General features: G+C 40.9%; 1 protein-coding gene across 1 annotated transcript in view; it reads right to left on the bottom strand.

Moving 5' to 3' along the window:
* Positions 1–26,084, bottom strand: part of LOC127446576 (gamma-aminobutyric acid receptor subunit gamma-3-like) — a 235,553-nt gene that overhangs the window by 33,355 nt on the left and 176,114 nt on the right. The gene's annotated exons all lie outside the window — the stretch shown is intronic.

Genomic DNA, 26,084 nt, shown 5'->3' with positions numbered 1-26,084 from the left:
CTTAAAATGGCAGCAGAGACCGCATGGCCCTTTGTTCTATGATCAAAAGGAGAGACATTGAACTCAGTTTCCCAGGATCCTTCACAAATTCACAACTGGATGCGAAGTCCCGCCCATGGACCCAGTCTTAAACGCCATTGGTTGAGCGGCCTACGACCGATGACGTCATCTCGTCAACAAAACCCGCGGACAGATGAAGTTCGGCCTCTCTGTGCTAAGCTCTGCCTGGCTGTTAAGGACATCTGTACTGTGCACGTACTGAAGGAGTTTTCCCTCCGTTTGGACTGAGAACAAAGAGACCACGTTTTTCTAACCTCACCATTTGGCCACGGTAGAGTAAGATTAACTTAGCTTTGTTCAAGTCATATAGTATACTTATATCAACCGTTTCAGTTTCACTGTAAAGCAACAGTGAATTTATTTTGAAAAACGGAAAGGCGACCAGTTTCCCTTCTCCCTCTTTTTCATTCAACCTTGACTACTTTCTGCATTCTTCTTCATCGCCGGATCCGAAGAATAAAGCAGAGACGCGTCTTTTCTCTGACGAACATAAGACAAGGAACCATCCAGACCGTTTCTTCTGACCGCTCAATGCAACAGGAATTCCAAAGGACAACCCTACTGAAATCACACAGGATTATCCAAGTAAGGCTTGATATCTGGGCAGATTTAGTTTAGAAACTGTGATTTTTCTTGTGAATCTAAATCGTATTTTTGATTCTAAATGCTGATGTTTTGAGTATATTTGTATGTTAAACTCTGCTCGCTGCTTCGAGTTGGGAGATTTGTTTTAGTTTCTTTTGGGGTTACGTTTGTTTTGTTGAGTGATCTGAACTAGTAATTCAGTCCCGCTGTAACGAGCGGTGACCCTTAACTAAACTGCATGCATTTTTCCTCTCTCTCTCTCGCGCTCATTCTCTCTCTCTCACTGATATTCACTGAGTGAGCAGCGCCTTAGTTTGTGTTCGACTCAGGCTGGTGAACCAAATTCTCCTGCCTGTTTCGTCAGTTCCTTTGTGTGTCCGCTCATTTCCACCCGCACGTGGTATCAGCTCCATTTTGGATTTAACCCTCCATTTTGAACCTGATCCTCCATTTTGATTCCTTTGTTACCACACCTGGACACACACACACATACATACACACATACACACACTAGCATATAGCTCCACTGTTAGTTTAGGATTTCCTTGATTTTATTTTTGGATTATATTCGGATAGTATTGGCTGTGTTCACTACTGCTTGATTATAATAAATCTTGTTATATTATAATAAGTACTCTTGTTTGTTTTTTGTTTGAATATTGTGTTGAAGCCAACCTCTGCCACGTGAAGAACTCCCAAGTTACCTCAGAGTACTATTATGTTATTGGTGTTAGAAACTAACTGTAACTAGATTACTATTAGATTTGTATACCAATAATTTAACTAGTTTTTCCCTTTTTTGATTATTTTGATTAACAATTAAGATACTCAATCTACAGGGTAGATTTTGTTTTATGAGACTCAATCAGTAACTTGCTATCATTTTTCTCTTTTCAAAGAGTGGTGCCCCGAGAATAGAGTTTAATGAATTAAATTCTATTTAATTACTATTTAGTTATTTAATTGTTATTTGATTATTCCATAATTAATAACAATTAATTATTGATTATTTCTGATAGTAAAACTGATTTAAACAACCAGTAGCACCTACATAATAATTGGTGCCCTGTGTGAGGCGTGATAATTGTTGGCTTCCTCCAATATTCTTGCAAATAACTAAATATTTTAGGGTAGCCAAAAGTTTCCCCTCTTGGCTTCCTTTTTCTACAGGAAGTTCAAACTGCTAAGACACAAGGCCGGTTGTGGTTGTGAATCATTGCAAGTGTTGTGTTAGTGGTTGCTAGTTTGGTACTAATTCATTACTCCTTCTGTTTGTGTTTGAGAGATTCAGTCACTAGATACTAACAAAGTAGTCTGACGTGCTGATAGTCATACTGTGATTATTTCACCTAAATTAGCAGCTCAAGGAACAGTTAATAATACAAAGCAGTTGCTCGTGAGTGACAGGTAAGTGGTTCCCCCTGTGCATTCTTTCCTCAGGATAACGACTGGTGTGTCAGTGTTTTCCACAGAGCAACAGGTGTCGTAAGTTGCCACCCTCAAAACTCAGCTAAGTTTCAGAATCGTGAACTCAAAGAGTTCATATAGGGGTTCACTGGACATCACCCTCTCACCTGTCAAACCAGGGAGATATGAGTAGCCAGTCCCCATCAGCGTCTGGAGCTGAAGCTCCCAGGTCAGGTGAGGAAACCTCACTGTCCAACTGGGTCGCTGACCTCCTCCTTGTCTCTAGAGAAGAAAGGGAGGAGCTTAACAGCTACACACCATCTCAGTGTGATGCTGAAATGGCCGCCGTGGTAGATAATGCACACGATCCTCAAGGTAAGGTAACCACTATCCAGGAGGTAGTTGGTAGGCTGTTTCTACTTTACCACCACAAGGCCCAGTTGCAAATAGCAACACTCAAGTGCGAGGTAAAGACACTTACAGCCCAGTGTAGTCGGCTTGATGCAAGCAATCGCGCTTTACATCGAGACCTCCAGACTACAAATACTATGCTGGAGGAGTGTGTAGAAAGACTCCAGTTGGCTGAAAAGGAAAGCCGAGAGGTAACTGACGACCGAGTCCGGCAAGAGAGTCGAGACATACGGGCTAAAGCTCAAGAAGCGCTCCGCTATCCCATCTTTGACCAGAGTGGGGCAGAGGAATCAGAGGATGGCGCTACAGCGAAATACCCTACCCCTGGTTCAGGTAGTATTTCAAAACCGTTGCTCCAACTCCCGGAGTTAGAGCGCATCCCTGTTCGGGACGTGAGTCCACCACATTTCGGGGGCAAGGCCACATTTCGGCAATCTTCCCATCAGGCGTCTTTTAGGCCCCGCCCCAGCAGGACGCCTTCCTCCCCACAAGGAGGAAGTGGTCTCACCCAACGCCATGGCAATGGGGGCAGGCACTGGTACTCATCCTCTGACGAGTCAGATGGATACAAGCAGGACCAAGACACAGGTCTACGCATGCGCCAGCTTGACTCCTTTGTGAAGGACATAGAACGTTTCGATCCAGCAAGCAGAGATTCAAATGTCAACGATTACCTTAGGGAAATCGAACATTGTCTTGCCGACTTGCCTCATGCCTCGGCGCGTGAGAAGTTGAAACTCATCTGGAAAACAACTTCCAGAAGCGTCCACGCTTTCGTCGAGACTCAACCGCCGCACATTCGTGACAGCTATCTGAGGCTTTGCATCTGTTCTGTGCGAGGAGTACTCGCCATATACTGATGAGACATCAGCCACCCTCAGTGCCATCTGCATCCAACAGAAGCGGTTGGAGCCTCCTAGGGAGTACTGTAGGCATTTAAGAAATGCATACTTCCAAGGAAGTAATGAGCCAGGTCTGGAAGAAGAGCGAGGATTCAGGTCACTCTTCCTCCATAACCTCCACCCCTGCGTGCGAACCCACGTTGCACTGATGTGTAAACAGGGTAGACCGACCATGCAGGGAATTAGGAAGATGGCCCAAATGACTTGGGAAACAGTCGTGCGTCCAACTGATAAACCAGAAGACAATGTCAGAGTTCTAGACATCCAGTCTTCAGAGAGGACAGACTTAGGGCTTGAGGGCTATGAAATACCTCAGCCTAGAGTAAGCTGCGAAGCGGCAGCCCCAAAACGTTTGCCCAACTACCCACAGGGGGGTTGGAGAAATGAAGGGAATGACCACAGGGGTCCCTCCCAGGGTCAGAAAAAACAGAAAAAGCAGAATCCCTCTCCAAACAAAAAGAATGTCGGGTTTGTAAAAAGCCCCAGACAGTGGAATGGAAACAATGGGAATCATTCGGAGCCTCCTGGAAAGAGTGATCTGAAGTGTCAGCTCAGCCTCATCCAGAAAAGCCTACCGGACGTGACAAAGCACATCGAAGGGTCAGACGATGGCCACAAAAAACCCGATAGTGACAGTCCGTCAGCGTGACTAGCCCATACACTTCCCTGTTCTTTCCCCAAAGTCTACTTTGTAGGCTGGGAGAAGAACATAGGGAAGACCCAGATGCACCCAGTGGCAGTCATGCCCAATACCCATGCTCCGCTTTTTAAATTTTTGGGAGACCTTGTCTACAAGGGTAATGCCAGACGCATATACACCTCGGTGTCGGAAGGAAGGTGTATAGACATCCATGCGTTACTGGACACTGGGTCTGAAATCAGCCTAATGTGCGAGGAGACTTTCGCAGAAGTCACAAGGGCAATGCTCTCTCATGGTAAACCACTGCAGACATAGTCCTGTGATGTGAGCCTTGTGAGCTACACACAAAACAGAGCCCCCATCACAAAATGCGCTTGGCTTGATATCACCTTCCAGGAGACGACCCTAAATCATCCCATTTACATCTGTGCTTTCGACAAAGAACAACTTCTTATCGGCCATGACCTGCTGGACTGACTGGCCCCTCTGATCGATTGCCTTCGCGGGCACATGTGGGCCCAGGTCGCAACCCCGAATCCGGTCCGTCTAGCCCACAGTCGTCACGCTTCAGATGACCGGGTCACTTGTATCCAAGAGTCAGGAAAGACCACTTGTGACACTGTTCTTGAGTCAGCGCTTTGTCATTACCCAGACATCCAGACTCATCTTGGCTCTGAGCCTCTTGAGTTATCTGTGACTCCTCCGACACCGCAGCTTGGCGGACCCGTGAGCACCCACGAATCATTCCTTTGCTCACTAGAAAACTCAAACCCCGCTTTGTACAGCCCCTGCATAGCTGGAGGTGTGCATGCTAACGGTATCTTGGTACCTGATGTATTTGTCGCGCTCTGGTCTGAGAAGTCTGCTGTTAGTCAAGCTTTGTACAACAAGTTGTGTCAGAACAGCTTCTCTCTGTCTTTCGTGCGCAAAAGTCAATGCCTTCTTTCTGCAGAGTCACCGCAGAGGCCCATCAAGGCTATTGGGATATGTGCTCTTTCCATTCAAATTGGAAAGAAGAGGTTTACACACTTCATGAGTGTGATTCCCCAACTTGATTCCTCACTCCTTGTGGGGGCCGATATCCTTGTTCTCTACTGGACACTGTCAACCAGGTCCTATGGTCTCAGGCAAGCACTGAAAACCATCTGGCAGCAGTTGATCCAGAACATATGTTGTCTGATCAGACCATCCCTCAGGCGTGTCAGGCAGCGAGCGAGTTTGACCTGACTATCCCAGCTAGAACTGCAGGTGCCCCTGTCCGCCTCATGATCCTCAAGGGACAGATGATACCTGGTTCACAGGCATTCTTCCAACCCTTGCCATACTTCTGGGAACTCAGCCTGACCGTCTGTGGTACACCTCTGCTTGAGCTCAACAACCGATCAGCTTACTTGCTTGTCCAGAACCTAACGAACATACCAATTGTTGTGACGGCACGTAGACCATTAGGGTTGCTGATCGACAGCTCATTTCATGACTTCGAGCTGACAGTGCCCGTGATTGGAGAGCTGCCTCCATCCTTGACGAGGGGGGAGAACATCGAACCCCTCCTTCTAACCTTCCCGAACAAAATGATCACAGTTGCTTGCCATGAGGGGCTACACAATAAAGAAGTCTGCAGTACTGCCTTGGGCACGGAAACGGACATGATTGTGTATGCCCTCACTGCTCACTCGGGTGACATGATTTCAACCGGTGACTAAGCCGGTTCCCCACCAGAGGAACCTTATCTGGGATTCAAGGATGAAATAGCAAAACAACTCACTAAGGCAGACGCCTTAACGACAGAGGGTCAAAAACAAGAACTGCGGAAGTTGTTTTACGACTCCAACAGATCTTTTCAAGGGATTCCAACGACTGTGGAATCACCGAACTCCATACATTTCGTATCCCAACTGACCCAAATGCATCACCCACATTCGTACGCCAATTCCTTTAGCTGCCTACAAGTCAATCCAAGAGATACTTGACACATTGCTAAGGAAACGCATTATTCGGGAGTGTAACTCCACATACAACTCACCATTGTGGCCGGTGTTGAAGCCAAATGGAAAGTGGCGCTTGACAATTGACTATCGACAACTGAATGAACAGGTCCCTCTTTCACGATGGCCCATGATCCACCTGGATCAGGAGCTTGCGAAAGTGAAAAGAGCCTGTTTCTTTTCGACCGTCAATGTGTCCAATAGGTTTTGGACAATGACAGTCGACCCAGTAGATCAGTACAAGCTGGCTTTCTCTTTTGGCAATCGACAGTTCACTTGGAACTGATGCCCATTCGGATATTCAAACTCTCCAGCTGAGTTTAATATCTTCTTGCACAAAGCCATGAGTGATGCTGCTGCCCGCGGCAACCTGATCTATGTGGATGACATCCTCATGCGAAGTCAGACCTTTGAAGAACATCTGACTGAAATACGATACGTGCTCAGCCAGTTTTCCAGTGCAGGAGCCAAGCTGGCCCTCTCCAAGGGTCAGTGGTGCCGCACCAAGGTTGAGTATGTGGGCTTATTGGTGGGTGCCAATGGCATTGAACCCCAAGCAGGGAGAGTTCAAAAACATCCAAAACATCAAAGCCCCAACAGACGTGTCAGGACTCAGGAGCTTCTTGGGCATCTGCAACTACGCCAGACAGTTCATCAAGGACTATGCTGAGATAGCCAGGCCCCTTACTGAGCTCCTCCGGAAAGACAAGGTCTTTGAATGGGGAGACCCTCAAGAGCAGGCTTTCAGAGAACTGAAAGCAAAGTTCTGTTCAGCTCCTTGTCTTGCCTACCCAGACAAGGATAAGTAGTTTCATTTAGAGGTGAGCTTCTCCTCCCACTGCCTCAGCGCCGCCCTGGCACAGAGGTATGACATAGAGAACAGAGTCATTGCCTACGCAAGCCGACCTCTGAGCAGTGTAGAGCTGAAGTTCTCTGACTGTGAGAGAGCCCTCCTAGCCACAGCCTGGACTATGGAACACTTTCGCAGCTACATCGGGGGTCAGAAGGTAATCATCGAAACTTGCCACCAGCCTGTCTCCTTTAGCCAGCAGCTAAGAGAAGGACGAGTGTCCAATAGTCGCATCGCGACCACAAGATGGCTTTGGTCAGGGCCTGGCCAAGTGCCATCATTGTGACTGCGAAGGACAGACAGGTTCCCCGCCCTTCCTCGTTACCACTCCTTCTCTTCCCTCAAATCATCATTACTATGATGAAACCGTCTGTCAAGACCTCCCGAAGGTTTACGTGGATGGCTGCTCTTTTCACCATGAGAGCCAGACCCAAGCTGGAGTGGGCATAGTCTGTGTCAATTACGTCGTTCTTGCGCCAGACAGTTACCAACTTGGTGCAAAGACTAGCCAGTATGCGGAAATTGCCGCAGCACTCATTGTGTTGCAACAAGCCGCTAGGTCAGCTATTGTGCAGTTGGTAGTCTGCTCCGACTCTAACTACGCCCGTCACAGTTTCGCCTCACACTTCCCCACGTGGAAAGAAAATGGCATGAAGAATGCCAGAGGTAAAGAGATCAAACACTCTGAACTCTTCTTGGCGTGTGACCAACTCGTGACTGACCGAAGGATGACTGTGTATTGGAAGAAGGTCAAAGGTCATTCACAAACTCTTGGCCCCGACAAAGAGAGCAACGATGAAGCTGATCGTTTAGCTAAGCGAGGTGCAGTAGAGGGCCCACTATGGGAATTCAAGGAGGAGTGGCTCCCTAAACCACTGTCTTGCTCGATGAATGCTCTCACCCATAGACAGGCAAGAGAGAACCGGGAAAATCCCCAAAACTGCTTGCAGACTGTGAACAACCGGGCGACACAGACTTGAGTGCCATGCAGGAACGGGACCCAGTGATCCAGGCAATCCGGCAGCGGTTGAGGGAACCTCAAACACAACAGGTCCTACCATCCTCTTTACAGGACTCAGAAGAACTAAAAGCTCTTTGTCAGGTACAACAACACCTGAAACTTGAGAAAGGCCTGTTGGTCTATGTTCCCGATGGTCCAGGTCCACCCCGGTGGGTCGTTCCGACCGACCATAGGGGGGTGATTCTAATACATGCCCACGATGCTCCCATTGGAGGTACAGGAGCTACAAAGCTACCTACTACACCCTCCAACAGGTTGCGTACTGGCCATTTATGCTCAAAGACACTAATGCCTACGTAAAGGGATGTTTGATCTGTTGTCAGTTCCGTCCTCCCCGGCCACTAAATCGAGCTCCACTGCAGGTCAAGGGAATCACGTTTCCTTGGTCCAATCTGCAGATGGATTGGATCGGACCAGTACCCAAGTCGGCACAAGGAAACAAATACCTCCTAACTGTCACCTGTGCATTTACAAAATGGGTGGAGTGTTTGCCAGCACCCAATGACATGGCTGAAACCACAGCACTCATGCTGATGAACCATGTGTTCAGCCGTTGGGGGCTACCTCTCTCAATCGACTCGGACAGAGGCACTCATTTCACGGCGGCTGTGATGAAAACAATGTGGGAAATGTTGGGTGTGGAAGCCAAATTCCACATTGCATACCACCCCCAGTCATCAGGTCAGGTTGAGCGAACCAACCGTACCATTGTCAGCATGCTCAAGAAGTATGTCGACAGCAATGGTAAAGATTGGTACTGATGGCCATTAGGTCTACTCCACACCGCACCACGGGGGTCACACCCTTTGAAATGATGACTGGGAGGGAAATGACTCTCCCACTGCATCTGCTGTACCATCCAGAAGACGTCAGTGTTACAACCGCATATACTGCACATCGGTACATGACCGAGTTACGCAAACACCTCCAAACTATGTTTGCTTGGGCCCAAACAAACCAGGAAACCAGTGTCAAAGGACAAATGGCCTATTACGATAGGAAAACATCTGACCGCGAATATAAAGTAGGTGATAGAGTCTTCTACTTCAAGTTCGCTAAACTGGTGGGAATCGCCAAAAAGTTCCTACCAAGCTGGTCAGGCCCCTTTGAGATTATAGGGAAGCTCTCTCCGGTAGCTTACCGAATCCGCATCTCGAAGCCAAACCAAACACCAATGTACAAATGGGTCCATTCAAATCAGATCAAACCCTTTGGACAGTCTCCACTCCAAAGGGGAGCAGACCCACAACAATAGTGTCTCCTGTAGTTGGGTTTAGCATGCTTTACTCATACACTAGTATGCACTAACCCTTAAGACTACTCCCGCAAACACAAGGTAACGAGACTCTTGTATGTTTCAGGATGAAATTCCTTTGGATCCTTGGCATCTTCCTCAACCTACAGCTCACACAAGCCAGTGAGGTGGTAGAAACCGGCCCGCCAACCAGTATTGTCCTACAGGATACCCCTGGGCTCTTAATCACCCATTGCCACCTCTACACCCAAAGAATATACGTTTGTTTAGATCCTTGGGATGTGTATCGCAAACACATCCAGTTACCTCCACAGATGACGGAGGGCAGGGTAACTGGAACCCAAACCCAGGACACAGTTGAACATGCCAAATTGACAACTGTCCATATCCTAGAACAACTGCAGAAATTCCTAGTCACAGAGGAAGAACTCAGTGGGAATAAACGACCAAAGCAGTTCCTCGATGGCCTGCTAGTAGCAGCATCGGCCATTGGTTCCCTGTTCTCTATCGGCCTTTCGGCTGCCAACTCCGTCAGTCTTGGTACACTCCAAAAACAAATGGGTGAACAACGATGAAATGCCAGAAATCCAAGAGAAACTCCTGCTACAACAAGAACAGTTACAGGATCTGGGTAAAACCCTACAGGGTACCATACTCACTGTAAACTTGCACTCAGCAATTCTAAATAACACTTTGCATGCTCTGGATGCCTTGTCAGAAGTTGTGAGATCAGACATAACATATGTGCGAATGGTTAGAGATCTAATGCATGACCTTGTAAGGGAAATTAGCACGTCAGTTAACAGCCTGAATGGAGGAAAGTTCCCATCCTACCTAGTTCCCCTAAACATGGTTGAACAAATCCTTAGATCGGTCACTACCACAGTTGTGCAAACTTCTGAGATACATCTGGCATACAGCCTTGGCAGTGCAATACCCATCCATGTAAATCCTCAGAACCTAGAGATAGGATTTATCCTTAATTTACCCATTATAGAGAAACAGAACATTTACCGACTGAAATCCATACTGAACGTTGGGTTTTGGAAGAATAATGTACATGTACATATAAAAACACCACCGGTGCTTGCCTACCACGATGATGACCCCTCTCTCTACCTTATTCCCAATATGAGCATGTGTACGAACACCAAGGACATACATTGGGTTTGCCCCAGCAACCCCTTTATCAGGGATATAACCAACCACCTGTGCGGTCTGAGGGCTGACACCCCAGAGCAAAAATGCCAGGCTAGTATGTCTGTTAAAGACAAAGGGACAGAATCTAGGGTAGAAAGAGCTGGTAGTCGATGGCTTGTCAGTACCCCTGCCACCGAGATCCTAATGTCATATGACTGTCATGACACAAACACTAAATTAACAATCCCAAACCAAACGGTGTTCTTGAAGGTCCCACAAGGGGCCACGGTACATATAGCCGACATTGTCCTCCACCATCTCAGTCCAGAGCGACACGATTCAGAGATTGAGATGATGGACGCATTCAGAGGCCACAACCTCACTATTGACGACACCCTTCAACAACAGCTTCTAGCTGAAGGGACCAAATTAGTAAAGTTCAGTCTCAAATCGACTGGGCTCACGACTACATTTTTCAATCGTATAGGAAAATTATCGGCTTATCAAGAACACCCCATCAGTTTGACTGCCCTTGGGCTCCTCCTTAGTGGTTGGATCATCACAGCAGGTATCGCATACGCTATGCACAGACACATCCAAACACTACACACTAGACTGGATGCAATGACACTCATTCCACAGCATTTCAAGCTCCTGTCTACCCCTCTACCACTAACTGCTCCTAACTCTGCCCAGGAACAGTTATACTAACTGTAATAATCTTTCCCATTTTCCTTTTCATAATCATTGAAAACTCAGGGATAACAAAGGGTTGTTGCAATGTTTGATGTGTTTTACCAATGTGAAGTGCTGTTTTGATAGAAATTATGTCAGCTAGCCTAGTTAGAATTCATCTGCCCAGATGTTACCTACTATGACTGCCCACGTATCAAAAGCCTTTATGAACTGCTAATGTTTCCAGGAACTAAGCTCATGCAAACCCAGGACACATGGACTGGACAACTTTCGGGTTGCTCTCAAGGACTGAACTGTTCAACTTTTGGGTTGCTCTCAAGGACTGTGGCAGGAACCCCAACCTTAATACCAAAGGGGGGAGGTGTAGGGCCTTGGCCCACTTAAAATGGCAGCAGAGACCGCATGGCCCTTTGTTCTATGATCAAAAGGAGAGACATTGAACTCAGTTTCCCAGGATCCTTCACAAATTCACAACTGGATGCGAAGTCCCGCCCATGGACCACGCCATTGGTCGAGTGGCCTACGACCGATGAAGTCATCTCGTCAACAAAACCCGCGGACAGATGAAGTTCGGCCTCTCTGTGCTAAGCTCTGCCTGGCTATTAAGGGACATATGTACTGTGCACGTACTGAAGGAGTTTTCCCTCCGTTTGGACTGAGAACAAAGAGACCATGTTTTTCTAACCTCACCATTTGGCCACGGTAGAGTAAGCTTAACTTAGCTTTGTTCAAGTCTTATAGTATACTTATACCAACCGGTTCAGTTTCACTGTAAAGCAACAGTGAATTTATTTTGAAAAACGGAAAGGCGACCAGTTTCCCTTCTCCCTCTTTTTCATTCAACCTTGACTACTTTCTGCATTCTTCTCCATCGCTGGATCCGAAGAATAAAGCAGAGATGTGTCTTTTCGCTGATGAGCATAAGACAAGGAACCATCCAGACCGTTTCTCCTGACCGCTCAATGCAACAGGAATTCCAAAGGACAACCCTACTGAAATCACACAGGATTTCCCAAGTAAGGCTTGATATCTGGGCAGATTTAGTTTAGAAACTGTGATTTTTCTTGTGAATCTAAATCGTATTTTTGATTCTAAATGCTGATGTTTTGAGTATATTTGTATGTTAAACTCTGCTCGCTGCTTCGAGTTGGGAGATTTGTGTTAGTTTCTTTTGGGGTTACGTTTGTTTTGTTGAGTGATCTGAACTAGTAATTCAGTCCCGCTATTACGAGCGGTGACCCTTAACTAAACTGCATGCATTTTTTCTCTCTCTCTCGCTCTCATTCTCTCTCTCTCACTGATATTCATTGAGTTAGTGGTGCCCCGGTTTGTGTTCGACTCAGGCTGGTGAACCAAATTCTCCTGCCTGTTTCGTCAGTTCCTTTGTGTGTCCGCTCATTTCCACCCGCACGTGGTATCAGCTCCATTTTGGAGTTAACCCTCCATTTTGAACCTGATCCTCCATTTTGATTCCTTTGTTACCACACCTGGACACACACACACACACACACACACACACACACACACACACTAGCATATAGCTCCACTGTTAGTTTAGGATTTCCTTGATTATATTTGGATAGTATTGGCTCTGTTCACTACTGCTTGATTATAATAAATCTTATTATATTATAATAAGTACTCCTGATTGTTTTTTGTTTGAATATTGTGTTGAAGCCAACCTCTGCCACGTGAAGAACTCCCAAGTTACCTCAGAGTACTATTATGTTATTGGTGTTAGAAACTAACTATAACTAGATTACTATTAGATCTGTATACCAATAATTTAACTAGTTTTTTCCTTTTTTGATTATTTTGATTAACAATTAAGATACTCAACCTACAGGGTAGATTTTGTTTTATGAGACTCAATCAGTAACTTGCTATCATTTTTCTCTTTTCAAAGAGTGGTGCCCCGAGAATAGAGTTTAATGAATTAAATTCTATTTAATTACTATTTAGTTATTTAATTGTTATTTGATTATTCCACAATTAATAACAATTAATTATTGATTATTTCTGATAGTAAAACTGATTTAAACAACCAGTAGCACCTATATATATATATATATATATATATAGATAGATAGATAGATATTGTGTTATAAGTGGTTGTATTTTTTTATTTATTTTTTTAAGATCATTATTTGTAATTTTCCCTTTGAGTATGAAAACAAAAGTGAATATTTAGCACTATAGTTAACAAGTTAAGCGTGTGACTTACTGAATGATTGATATTAATCTCACCTGTGAGAAGTTTGTTTGTTACTCTCCCTGAAGAAGACTCAGACCAAAATGCGTAGAAGAGCTGTTTTACCTTTTGCATAAAGCCATGTGATAATAAAGGCTTTTCATTAATAAGAGTACCATGGTTATCCAGCTTTTTGAATATTTATTAGGCATTTGTAATCTCAGTGTTAATTTCAACATATAGTTACACATTTTGAAAATCAAAAGTTGTATTTGTTAACATTAGTTAATTAGTCTATGAACTAACAATGAACAGTAGTACTTTTTATTAACTAATATTAACAAAGATTTATAAACGTAAAAAATATATTGTTAATTGTTTGTTCATGATACTTAATGCATTAACTAATGTTAATGAATGGAAACTTATTGTAAAGTGTTACCGTAAAGTCTCTCATTAGCAAATTAATTTTTTCTGAAAATTGTCTCCTAAATAATACCTTATCTCTGGACCTTGACCAAAGAAAATCGATAAAACAGCCAAGCAGAAATGAGGAATTAATTGAATGTATATTTTCTAAAAATGTATATTTCATTTGCCATAATTGTTTACAGTTCCAATATGCAGCAACAGACAGTTTGGGCTGTGCCTTTATTAAGGGTTGGACAATAATTACACAAACCTTTGTTGTTCACAGTGCCTTTTTGTGTGTTCATAACAAGATCCCTTTATTCCTGCTTGTGCACAGCACAGAGTTTTTCACCCTTCCCAGCAATATTTAATCATTAATTCACACCTACTCGTCTGACATCAAATTATTAAGAGATCTGTGTGTGCTCTTTAAGTGGTGGTTGATAGAAAGAACTGTGTTACAGACAGGAAGAGGTGCATGATCAAAAGGTAATCACAGCTGTTCCTATATATAAATGTGAGGAATCATTATTATTATAATGAACTTCAGTCAACTGATTCTGGCCAAGATGAACACTATAATTGGTGTCCAAATGTGTCACTCAAATTAAAACATGACATCTTTCCATTGTTAAACTCACAATACTACTGATTGCCTTTTTAATCAATGCTCAGTTTTTTATGGAAATGGGGGAGTGTTCATTTAATTTTCTATGGTATAAACCATTAATTTCTAAAACTTTCCACTACATAAACTTTTTATCAACTTTTTTCAGTTTGCTAGCCTTTGATGATGCTATAACTGAATAAAGATAGTGGGCACATCCTTTGATTTCACAGACCTTTTAAGTGTCGGATTATGACACTCATTTGAATCCTGTAAATTGCTTGTGAGAACAGTAAACAGAATGCAAAAAGAGGATTTGAAGATCCGTAATAGAATCTTATTACAACATTTGAAACACTGCAAAGACAGAGATGTAACCACAAGTGTATTTCAGATGATAAAAGAGTGGAGAAGGTATAAAACAATTAAACAGATGAAAGGGAACAAGCTGGAGAATTTTCCAATACTGACACAAAAGACAGGTTTAATATGATTTATGTGCTGCAAAGCTGTGAGCAAAAGCCGTGAAATAAACTGCCAATCAAATTTGTCTGGAAATATTATTGGAAATTATTAATTTTGAGTAACTTGTGAATGCATTTTTGCATATGTTAAGTCACTTCCTCATTTTGTGCCACCTACAGTTTCATTTATTTTTATTTTTTTTCACACATTCCCACACACATACTGTATAATATTGTGAACCTGTACACACCAACTGTCTTTATTCAGAAAATGTGCTTAATGTGAGCAAATTAGTCCCTGGAAGCTTTAGTATACAACTCCAAACATCCATCTATATCCTTTAAAAATTACCAATAAAATGATCTGCTATGTCTAAGTGGAAGTGCCATCAGAGCATGAGTGCATTCATGCCTGCCTCTATGAAGAGTAAAAAGGCTTTGATGGAAATGGTAATGTCGTCCCCACAAGCAGATCCGGGGGGGGGGGGTCAAAGCAATTGGCAGAGTTAATAGCACTAAGGTGAATCCATGCAGCAAAAAAGCAGCTCCCCATCAGTTAGGGTCACAATAGATGGTTTTCACAGGATTTGCAGGCACACCCAGCACTTTCCCACCTTTAAAATGAGTCTGAACACTCTATCTATCTTCACTACAACCTGTACATTGTTTCATTACCAATGACTTATACTTGGGTCTCCAAACAGTATTAAGGTCATATTGTTTGATGGATGTGATGTGGCAAAAAAAGTTTCTTTAATGATGCTTTTTGCATGGTCAAATAGGCAGGGTTGGGGAGTAACGGAATACATGTAAAGGGATTACATATTTAAAATACAAAATATAAGTAACTGTATTCCACTACAGTTACAATTTAAATCATTGGTAATTAGAATACAGTTACATTCAAAAAGTATTTTGATTACTGAAAAGATTACTTTGCATTTTATTGTCATTTGTTTCATTTAATATTTAGTCCTTTCAGATGGAAAACATTTATACATATAAATTATGTGATCCAAAGTGCATTTTAACAGTGGTGAAACACTTTCTTATGATGTGTTACATTCATACGAGCAGAGAGAGAAGCTTGGAGCAGAAGAAATAGAAATAAACTTTGTGTAAATTGTCAGCTTTACGCTAAGCTAAAATGCTATTTCTAGCCATTTTACATGCACATGCTACCAGGCAGGATCATATTTTTTTATCAAGAAAATTCACGTTGGATCATAATTTCTTTTTTTTCTAGTAAGACCTTTGATATTAGGGCAAAAATCAAATTCTTGATAATAAGTTTTGTATTGTTTTCCTGTAAAAATATAAAAACATCCTTAAAATAAGATCAATTTGATTGATCTTGTTTTAGAAACAACACTGCATAAGATATTTATGTTTTTCAGAGAATGTATTTTTAACGTGTATTTTGTCTTACTGTACTGGCAGAGTTTTTATAGTCAAAACAAGTGAAAAAATCTACCAGTGCTGAAGAAGTCATCCAAAGTATTTAGAATACGTTACTGACCTTGAGTAATCTAACAAAATATGTTACAAATGACATCTTACAGCATGTATTCTGTAATCTGTAGTTGAATACATTTCAAAAGTAACCCTCCCAACCCTGCACATAGGGTACTACTTTATTAGAAGAATGTGGTTTTGTAGTGTCCATAATAGTATGGCAATTGTATAAATACAATTGTTCCATTTTGTACTTCTGCTTGGTTTATTCTTCATCTTCACAAGCAGATAACTTTCAGTATCAGGGCTCAACAATAAAGTTTTTTTTCTGCTTGCCAGTTGGGCCAGTAGTTCAGATTTTTACTTTTCAAACAAACATTGTCACCTGCCAATTCACAAACAATTATACATAACATTTTTAGCAATGTATTTTTATATGTGGCAGAAGAAAATGCATATACTGTATCCAGTATAATATATATATATATATATATATATATATATAAATATATATACACAGTATATTAGTCATTTGTTTTCCAGATACTGATAACTAAGGTGGTAGAAAAAGCCGATAACAGATTAATCGGCTGATAGTTAAAAAAAAATAATAACAAAATTGATTTATAGAATTAAAAAAATAAAATAAAATCCTAGTCTTTTCTTAACATAAAGGGCACAGACAAAAATGCATAAAAAATTAATAAAATTCCAAATTCAGTTTATTATGCAACCAAAACCCCAATAAAAAGAAAAAAAGAAAGAAAGATGATTTTGTGCATAATTCAGGACTTTTAAATGTATAAAAAACTAAATACACCGGGGACACTTATTTTGAAATGACAGAGACTTGGCTCCGCTACAATGCTCTATATGTGTCACAAACTGTTCTGTGCTTTCCCCCGTCTTCTAGACTCTTATTTTGAATTTACCTTCTGTACTACACTTCCCAAGAAGCCCAATCATCATCCTCACCTGTACCCCATCATTGTGTTCAGCTATTTTGTGTTTGCCTTCATTTGTGCCCCTATTTATACCTTCATGTTTAATTGTTCTGAGTATAGTCTTGTCCATAGTAGCAGTGAAGCGAAACAGTTCCTTTCGTTTTCCAAGCCTTGTGTTATTTGTATTTTTATATTTTTGTCATTAAAACACTGCATTTGGGTTCAACCAGCATCTCTCTCCTGGTTCATTGTGTGACAGAAGACTAGACCTCTGAAGACATGAACTCAGCGGTGAGACTGTTCCAGCTGCGTCAGAAGGGTCGTTTGCTGGAAGAGTATGTCGTGGAATTCTGTGAATTGGCCAGTCAGGTGGACTTCAATGATGTGGCCTTGAAAGACCTCTTCCAGATTGGTTTGAGTGAGCCAGTGAAGTCCCTCATGTCTTGTGGCAAAAAGTCCCTGGACCCTGGCCCAATTCATTGATATGGCTTTGTTATTTGGTGGATCAGCCTTCACTGTAGGAGCGATGGAGGCCAACCCTCTTGCAGTGGATTCCACGGCCTCGCCCTCCAGGCCTGCCATGGTCAACGAGCCAACGCCCACGCCTGCCACGGTCAATGAGCCCATGCCTGCCACAGTCAGAGAGCCAGCATTGCAAGCCTCGTCTGTCCCAGAGCCAAGAGGAATTTTTTTTGGGGGGGGCCACTATGGTTCCAGTGGTCTCCGAGCTCCCATAAACGGAGACCACTTTCTCCCCAGCCTCGGTGGTCCTGGAGCCTTCCTTCATCAAGCCTCCCATGGCTCCGCCCTTCGAGCCTCCCACAGCTGTTCTCACAGCCACCTGGAAGCGGAAGAGGAGAAGGGCTCCTACTCCCCAGTCACTGCCAGTGTCCACGACCACGGAGGTCGTCCCCCCCCCCCCATCCCTGCCTGTGTCCACGGCCACGGAGGTCGTCCCCCCCCATCCCTGCCTGTGTCCACGGCCACGGAGGTCGTTCCCCCCCCCCCCATCCCTGCCTGTGTCCACGACCACGGAGGTCGTTCCCCCCCCCATCCCTGCCTGTGTCCACGACCACGGAGGTCGTTCCCCCCCCCCCCATCGCTGCCTGTGTCCACGACCACGGAACTCCCCATAGAAATGAATGTGAGATTGCCGTGAACGACGTGGTTTAATCAAAATCTGTGATTAATCACGATTAACTAAACAAAATATGCGATTAAATGAGATTAAAAATTTTAATCGACTGACAGCCCTAATGTATGTGTGTGTACCTTCATTTGCATATCAGTTGAATTTAAAATGATGGGTTTGAAATGCAGTGCTGGTTTTTTTAAAAACAACTGGAGAAAATGCAGCTGGGGAATGGAAAACAGTAGCTGCGAGGTGAAGAAAAGGGCAGAGAATTAAGATTTTCATGAAAAATACATACAGTAAAGAAGAACTATCACTCAGATCCACCATCAGCAGCCAACTATGACTTTCAGTTGCAGAAAAAAGTATATGGACCCTTACCTGGCTTTCTGCATAAATTGGTCATAAAATTTGATCTGATCTTAAAATAAATCACAATAATAGACAAACACAGTCTGTTTAAACAAATAACATACAAACACATATATTTCCATGTAGTTATTCAGCACTGTTGATAAAGTGTTATTAGTAGCAAAATTATTGGTCTTAATGGAAATGATGCCACAACTGGGTACATTAATAATTTGCTTAAAAATGGACATACATCATTTCACACAACAAATATTGATATGGATTGTGATTATTTCACTTAGATTTAGATTATAATTTTTTTAATGGAAAAATAATTATATATTTTAAGGTAATTCATATTAAAGGAATATTCCGGTTTCAGTAGAAGTATAGCTCAATCGACAGCATTTGTGTCATAATGTTGATTACCACAAAAAATTATTTCGACTCATTCCAACTTTTCTTAAACAACTCATACTTAAAGGAGCAATGTGTAACATTGACATCAAGCATTTAAAATGGGTACTGCAGTCCAAATTCAAAATATTGGAGAGAGTTGTCTCCCCCGCCCCCTCCTCCCCAGGCTCGAAGCTCACACGGTTTGCGAGGTTGAGGACATGCAACAGGAACGAGCAAACTGACAATGGCAAGCGACGAGCCTTACACTGTAAGTTGATCAGCTAATGTATATGTTTACAGTGTTTTTTATTGTTTGCAAATTATAAACCAGCTCATGTGGATTTTTTTATAACTCTGTCAGTGTTAGCTAGATGTATTGCTGGCTTCCGTGGCTGCAGTGCACTGTGTTTGCCTGCTAACTTGTTTCAAATCTGGCAACCCTGGGTGTCAAAATACTATTGGGAAATGGGCAGTGGGTGGGATCACACAGGCCAAAGCACAAATAGAAATTCAGGCCCGGAACAGACATTTCAAAGTAGAATATACTGGCTGTAGCATTGTTTTCGGAGAAGCCAGTATTTCAACTTACCATGTTTCCTAAATCTCTAATAACATATTCTGATAATTTTATGCTTTAGTACAGTAAATATATTACATATAGCACCTTTAAAAGTGTATTATTTGAGCTGCAAAGTTGTTTAAATGATTGTTTAGTGGGATTACAGGGTTTATGGCTTTATGTCATCATGCCAATAAAGTTGTAAAATTGGATATAACTTTATACTAAAAAGGTTAGTAAGTGATTTTAACACAATAAAATCATGTAAACATGCATTGTTTAGGGCTGGGCATTGATACAGATTTCCTGAATCGATTTTATATCGATTCATATTGGTACATTTCAGTTAAATTGTCCCTTTTGCTTACATATGAAAGAAAGTCTCTCCAATCTATTGGTGTTATTTATACAGAGGACCTTCTAACTAAGTACATTACAAAAATATAAATTTTACTAATAATATTTTATTAGTTTTTCATAATTTTGGCTTTTTAAAAATAAACAAATCCATGTATACAATAAATAAATAAGATATTATATTTCATATAATAATTTCTGTTACATTTTTATTGTTTAATTGCACAATTTGTACTATTTTCAAGTATTTACATTGATTTGTTGGACAAGTGCTAAACCGGTACTGTCAAAAACTGCATTTCTGTAAAGAGTGTCTCTAGATGAGTGCATGTTAATGAGAGAGGACTCTAATGGCTTTATCTCATCTGCGCCATGTATGATTAGAATTAAATGTATATTTTATATTTTTTATCAACAACTGACTGTAGAGGACAGAAATGGTATTAAAAGAGACATTATTCAATAAAAATGGGTCGCGTGGATCTTGTCTTAACACACATTAAACAGAACAACTTTTACTCTCAACATGCAGTGAAAGAATCTCACTGCTGAATACTCCACCACTATACCACACAGTTACTGGTGAGTGAAATGTAAACATTTACCAGCCAGTTGCCAAATATATACATTTAGAACATCACATACAGGACTTAAAAAAACTTAATTACACGTATCCATACAGATGCAATGTAAACAGGCAGTGTAAACATTTACTACAAGACAACAATCAACTAAACAGGACCAATGCGAACTGGGACCAGGTTTGTTTGTACACCTTAGGGATACAATACCAAAAGAAATAAAAAGCAAGGAAGTAAATGCAGTTCAATCAAAAGAGAAATGTCTGGAAAGACAGATGGTTTGCAAGACATGAAGGATGTCATATATGCCAAAACACAACAACAATTCCTGAACAAGGTGAGAGCCTGTGACATCTTTTATGAGCTACTTACAATGCTGTTATAACATTTTTACATTGGCAGTTTTACTCCAATTGAAACTCACTGAGCGATCATGATTCACATGCGATTCCCACAGTGATCTCTATTCATACCTACAGCAAGCAATTTCCACAGCAATCTGAGAGTTGCATGACAGCACAGTCTGTTTGATAATGCCAGGGATATTCCCATCATACTACCAAGTCACTCAGATGAATGGTGAAAATATGGGAAATAATTTATGTTGCGATAAATTAGCCTTATCACATTACAATTCTTATTTAGCAGACTGAAAGACAGCTGAAAAGGCTTTTGAAAACTTAACCATGTGTTACGAGATGCTAGGGGCTACAATCCCCCCACCCCCACCACCAAAAAAATGTGTGTGCTATAAGAAAATGAAAGTTTCATTATTTTCATAGATAATAAAAATTATACATTGGGATTGCGATATTCTCAACTCTGCTGGGGTCAGACAAATTGTGACAGGACCAACTCATTGCCATAATCATACACTTGAGTTGAAGCTGATTATATAGAAATTCTGCCACAGAGGGATGCCATCTCAGATCATTACCTCGTCTCTTGTATGTTGCACTGAATGAAGGTTACTCTGTCAATGGCACATTATTGATTGGGTAGTACTGTTCTTTTGACCACTAAAGATAGCTTCACAATAACCTTACAGATCTGTCCCTCATACTGAATGTGCAAAAAAGTTCAGAAGAACTTGATGTAGTCACAAAATAATATTGATACAGTCTTCTCTAGCACTTTAGATAGTGACACCCATCTTTTTGTAGTTTTACATTAATAGGTTACATTAACTGTGGAAGATGTTAACTGTGGTTTCTCGTGGTATTTCTGATATTAATATCTGCATGAAACAGAATTTCGTTTGCTTGTGTTAGGGTTGCTCCGATACCAAAATATTTATATCATGAGCAATGGAAACATATAAATGCTTTACGCTGCAACCCTAATCCTAACACTAACATTTCACATACTAAGATGTTATATTGCATTTAGCTTAATATTTTAATACAATGTATTTATTTATATATGTACTGTATATATATGCATGTATCGCAAACCCCCCAGGTGTCCCAGTTTGAGACTTTCAAAATCTGGTCACCCTATAGAAAATGCGCTAGCCATGTCTGGGACTACAATTATGACACATTTGAACCTTTATTGGAATGATTGTTCATTGTGTTGCCAATGCATGATGTTAAAAAAAAAAGAGAACAGAAACAATATAATATCCAGTAATTTATTCAGACTTTCTCTCTCACACACTCACACTCACACACACACTCACACACACACTCACACACACACACACTCACACACACACACACACACACAATGTTGGTGCGGCTATTCTTATGAGGACTCTCCATAGACATAATGATTTTTATACTGTATGAACTATAGATTCTATCCCCTAACCCTAACCCTACCCCTAAACCTAACCCTCACAAAAAACTTTCTGCATTTTTACATTTTCAAAAAACTTCGTTTAGTATGTTTTTTTTTAAGCAATTTCAGTTATGGGGACACTAGAAATGTCTTCATAAACCACATTTATAGCATAATACCCTTGTAATTACCAGTTTGTAACCTTAAAAAATATCCTCGTAAACCACCCAATCCCACGCACACACGCACGCACGCACGCGCGCGCGCACACACACACACACACACACACACAGTCTTTTCACTCATTCTGTCTTACACCGTCAATCAGTGATTTGTTTTACATTTCATTTGGAATTGGTATAGAGTTTTGTTTGATGTTCAGTTTTCAGAGTTGCGACAAGATTTACTTTCTCATGTCAAATGCACTAGAGAGGACTTTGTGGTTAAAGTTTGGTAAAAAAAAATAAGCATTCTTAAATCAGAATTATGTGTTAAGTATTATTTACAAACTCTACATTTGGGTGTCCAGCTCTATGACCCATGTTGCACAAATGCCTGTTTTCCCCATTCTACATGTATCACTTGAGATAAAAACTAAAACTAAAATAAAAAACTAAATGTAATGAAAAACTAAAACTAAACTAAAACTAACAAAGAACTAACAAACAAAATGAAAACCAAACTAAATTAAAGCGAAAAATTTAAATCAAAATAGAAATAAAAACTAAATAAAAAAATTAAAACTATTATAACCTTGGCCCTGATGTGTGTTTGATATGGTTGAGACAGGGTATGTGAAGGTGTGAAAACATATTACACAGAGCTTTTCCAATTTAGCGACATCAGACACTTAATACCACACCTGCATCACCCATTTCCAATCACCCTTGAGTAATGTCATTTATGACACCCTACTAATGAAAGAGCTAGGGGTGTGCAGTGAAGCCATTATCTGTATTTGTATCTGTATCTGTTCATATAACAAAATTATCTGTATCTATCTCTGTATTCAGATAGAACTGGGTGTGGGTGGGGCTTAAACCAGAAGTGTGTAAAAACTAAATGAAATGCACATTTCACACACAATTGCTGAATTTGTAGGCTACATTAACTGTGGAAGATGTTGTTAACTGTGGTTTCTCCTGGTAATTCTGATATTAATATCTGCATGAAACAGAATTTTCGTTTGCTTGTGTTAGGGTTGCTCCGATACCAAAATTTTGGCTTCAGTACGATACCAGCCCTAGTACCTTGCTATCGATACTAACTCGATCCTTAGGTAACAAATAAAAGATTTTTGATTTGATTCAATTTCATGCAATCAGTTTTGAAAAATCTTTGAAGTTCTTTCTGTTTGTGAAGGGTTAATTATATCAAGCTTCCTGTGACTCGTGAGCTGAAATGTCCAAACTGCAACAAAGAAAGAGTTCATTTGAAAGTTCACAGCCGTTTTTACACTCAACACACTGATCTGTGGATCTGCAGCTGTATAATATTGGACATACTGCATAAAAATCAAGCATTAGTAGTGTGTGTTGCGTTTGTGTGCATGCTTGCTTGTGTGTGTGAAGGAGATGAGAAAGCATAGAAGCGCCTCTTATTCATACTGTGGTGTGCAGCGCATGTGACTATATTATTTCATTGAATGACATTTTTCTGCTGTTTACTGATCACACTTGGCCATATAGTATTTTCAAATGGTCTTTGATTTAATCTCAAAACTCTCGTATTACATTACATTTTTCTAATGGCAGCATACTTTAATATGGTACAGAAGTTAACAACAAGATGATATAGTACTGTTTTACATTTTTTGGGATCGCGATATTTCGGTAGTACCGGTATACTGCGCAACCCTGGTCTGTGCATGTATAACAACATTATTCTGAAGGCAGGAGGTGTCAAAATGTGAAATGTCAAGCACACATTTTGCAGTGAATAATAAATACAAATTCAAACATTAAAAGAAATAAAATCAATATAACGTACAAACAGGTGAAAGTCCTGTAAGTCTTAACCAGATAATCACTGATGTGGACATAAATGTGGTCAACTTTAAAAGATGGATAGATGGGCTCCGATGTGAAATCATCACTTCAGGTCAGGAATTTAACATCACACTCAGGTTTAGGCTATAAATGATTACGTGGTAATCACGTGTGAATCGTGCGATACATTAACATAGACATTTCAAGAAGTGGAAAGTGTATATGTTGTCATATCTTAATGTTACATTTGATAAGCTTCAGACACACACAATTAACAGAGGCCGTAAATGGATTCGAGACCATGCCCATCCGATTTGAAATCACAGTGTGCACATTTTCATTCATAAGGTTTACACTTTAGAAATATTGGCTGCACAAATTAATTAATTCTTTGTAATTTTGTATATGTTTATTTAAAATGTTGCTTTATCATTGTGCCTCTTAATCAGTCATTAATATTTTTTATATTTTTCTGATTAATCCATTAATTGATTTGAAGTCATTATTTGTGCCTTTCCGAATAAGGTATTCGGCTTCGGGCACATCACTAGAAAGAGTCCATTGAACATGCAGAGTAATTACAAGGTTGTCCATGCCCTTGGTGTATACATGCAATTAAATCCATGGAATGAATAGTTGTCACATCTTCCCAATCTGTTAATGCAAGATCTCCTTCCCCTGAGTATTAACCCATAACCGGACTACATTTCCCAGAACCCCCTTCTTCCCGCCATTGACTCTCACACCTGATTGCCATTCATTCATCAAACTCTCTGTGTATATAATCCCCACACAAATTTCACTTCATTGCAAAGTCTTGCCAATTCACCCGTTGTCTTGCATTTCTGAGCATTATCTTTATCTACTGCCTGCCTGCATTTGATTATTGCCTGTTCCTTGGATTACCCCTTTGTTTACCGACTTTGATTTGTTACTTTGTTTGGATTGCTTACCTGGTTTTGACCTCTGCCTGTTTAACTATGATTGCATTAAATTCTGCACATGGATCGTCACTTGGTGTCTGCCTCTGACTCGTTACAATAGTTTCCAGTACACCTGCTATATATTGTTGGTATATTGTTAGTATACATGTTCAATGGAAGGAAATTAGAAAATACAAAATTTGAAATCTGCTATTAGACCTAAATCATAAAGCATGACATCCTAATTAGCAGTGACACATTCCCTACAACAATGCCATTTCTGACAGCAGTGCACTTGCATGTCAGTGACGTCATTAAGAAAACAAGACAAACCAAAAAATCCAATAAAAAGCTAAATATAATTTGTATTGTCTTTCTCATTAAAAGCGGTCATATTTTACAAATTTTCATAATATAATTTAATGTTTCTGCATCATAATTTTTTATTTTTTTATTTATTTTTTATGAGCACTGTCCACTCTCTCTCGTCCTTAAAATTAAAAGGGCTGTTGCTTTTTCTGCTATGTCTTTAAGACTCCTATGAAACACCCTTTTGCATGTGAAATGAGTGACAGTGATTTGCTGTGATTAAACAAGCTGTGGGTTTGCTGCTGAGTCTAACAATGTTGTGCTTCTCCTTCAATAACACCTTCTTTGTAAAGTCTGCATTGTGTCATTACATTGTGACAAATTCACAGAACAATCCCCATTTAAATGTGCCTCATTTAAACAGATGAAATCAGACTGAAATGACCAAGAACCTTTTTAAAAAGGATATGCATAGCGGCTTAGCAGATAAGTTGCGACAGCTGGACTGAAAGGGATATTTTGAGTTATGAAAGTTACAATATGTTTTCATAGCACTTTTATAGAAGTCCATTAAAACCCATGGCTATTGGTATAGTGTATACATGCCTTTTCAGAAAGTTTCTCTGTTTCTCTATTGTTTCTGAATATATGAGAACATTTTAAAGACATTCTAGGGAAT

Source organism: Myxocyprinus asiaticus, chromosome 9, assembly GCF_019703515.2.
Source record: "Myxocyprinus asiaticus isolate MX2 ecotype Aquarium Trade chromosome 9, UBuf_Myxa_2, whole genome shotgun sequence".
Taxonomy (NCBI): domain Eukaryota; kingdom Metazoa; phylum Chordata; class Actinopteri; order Cypriniformes; family Catostomidae; genus Myxocyprinus; species Myxocyprinus asiaticus.
Note: the sequence above shows the minus strand (reverse complement) of the source record. Positions and strands in the feature narration are given on the sequence as shown.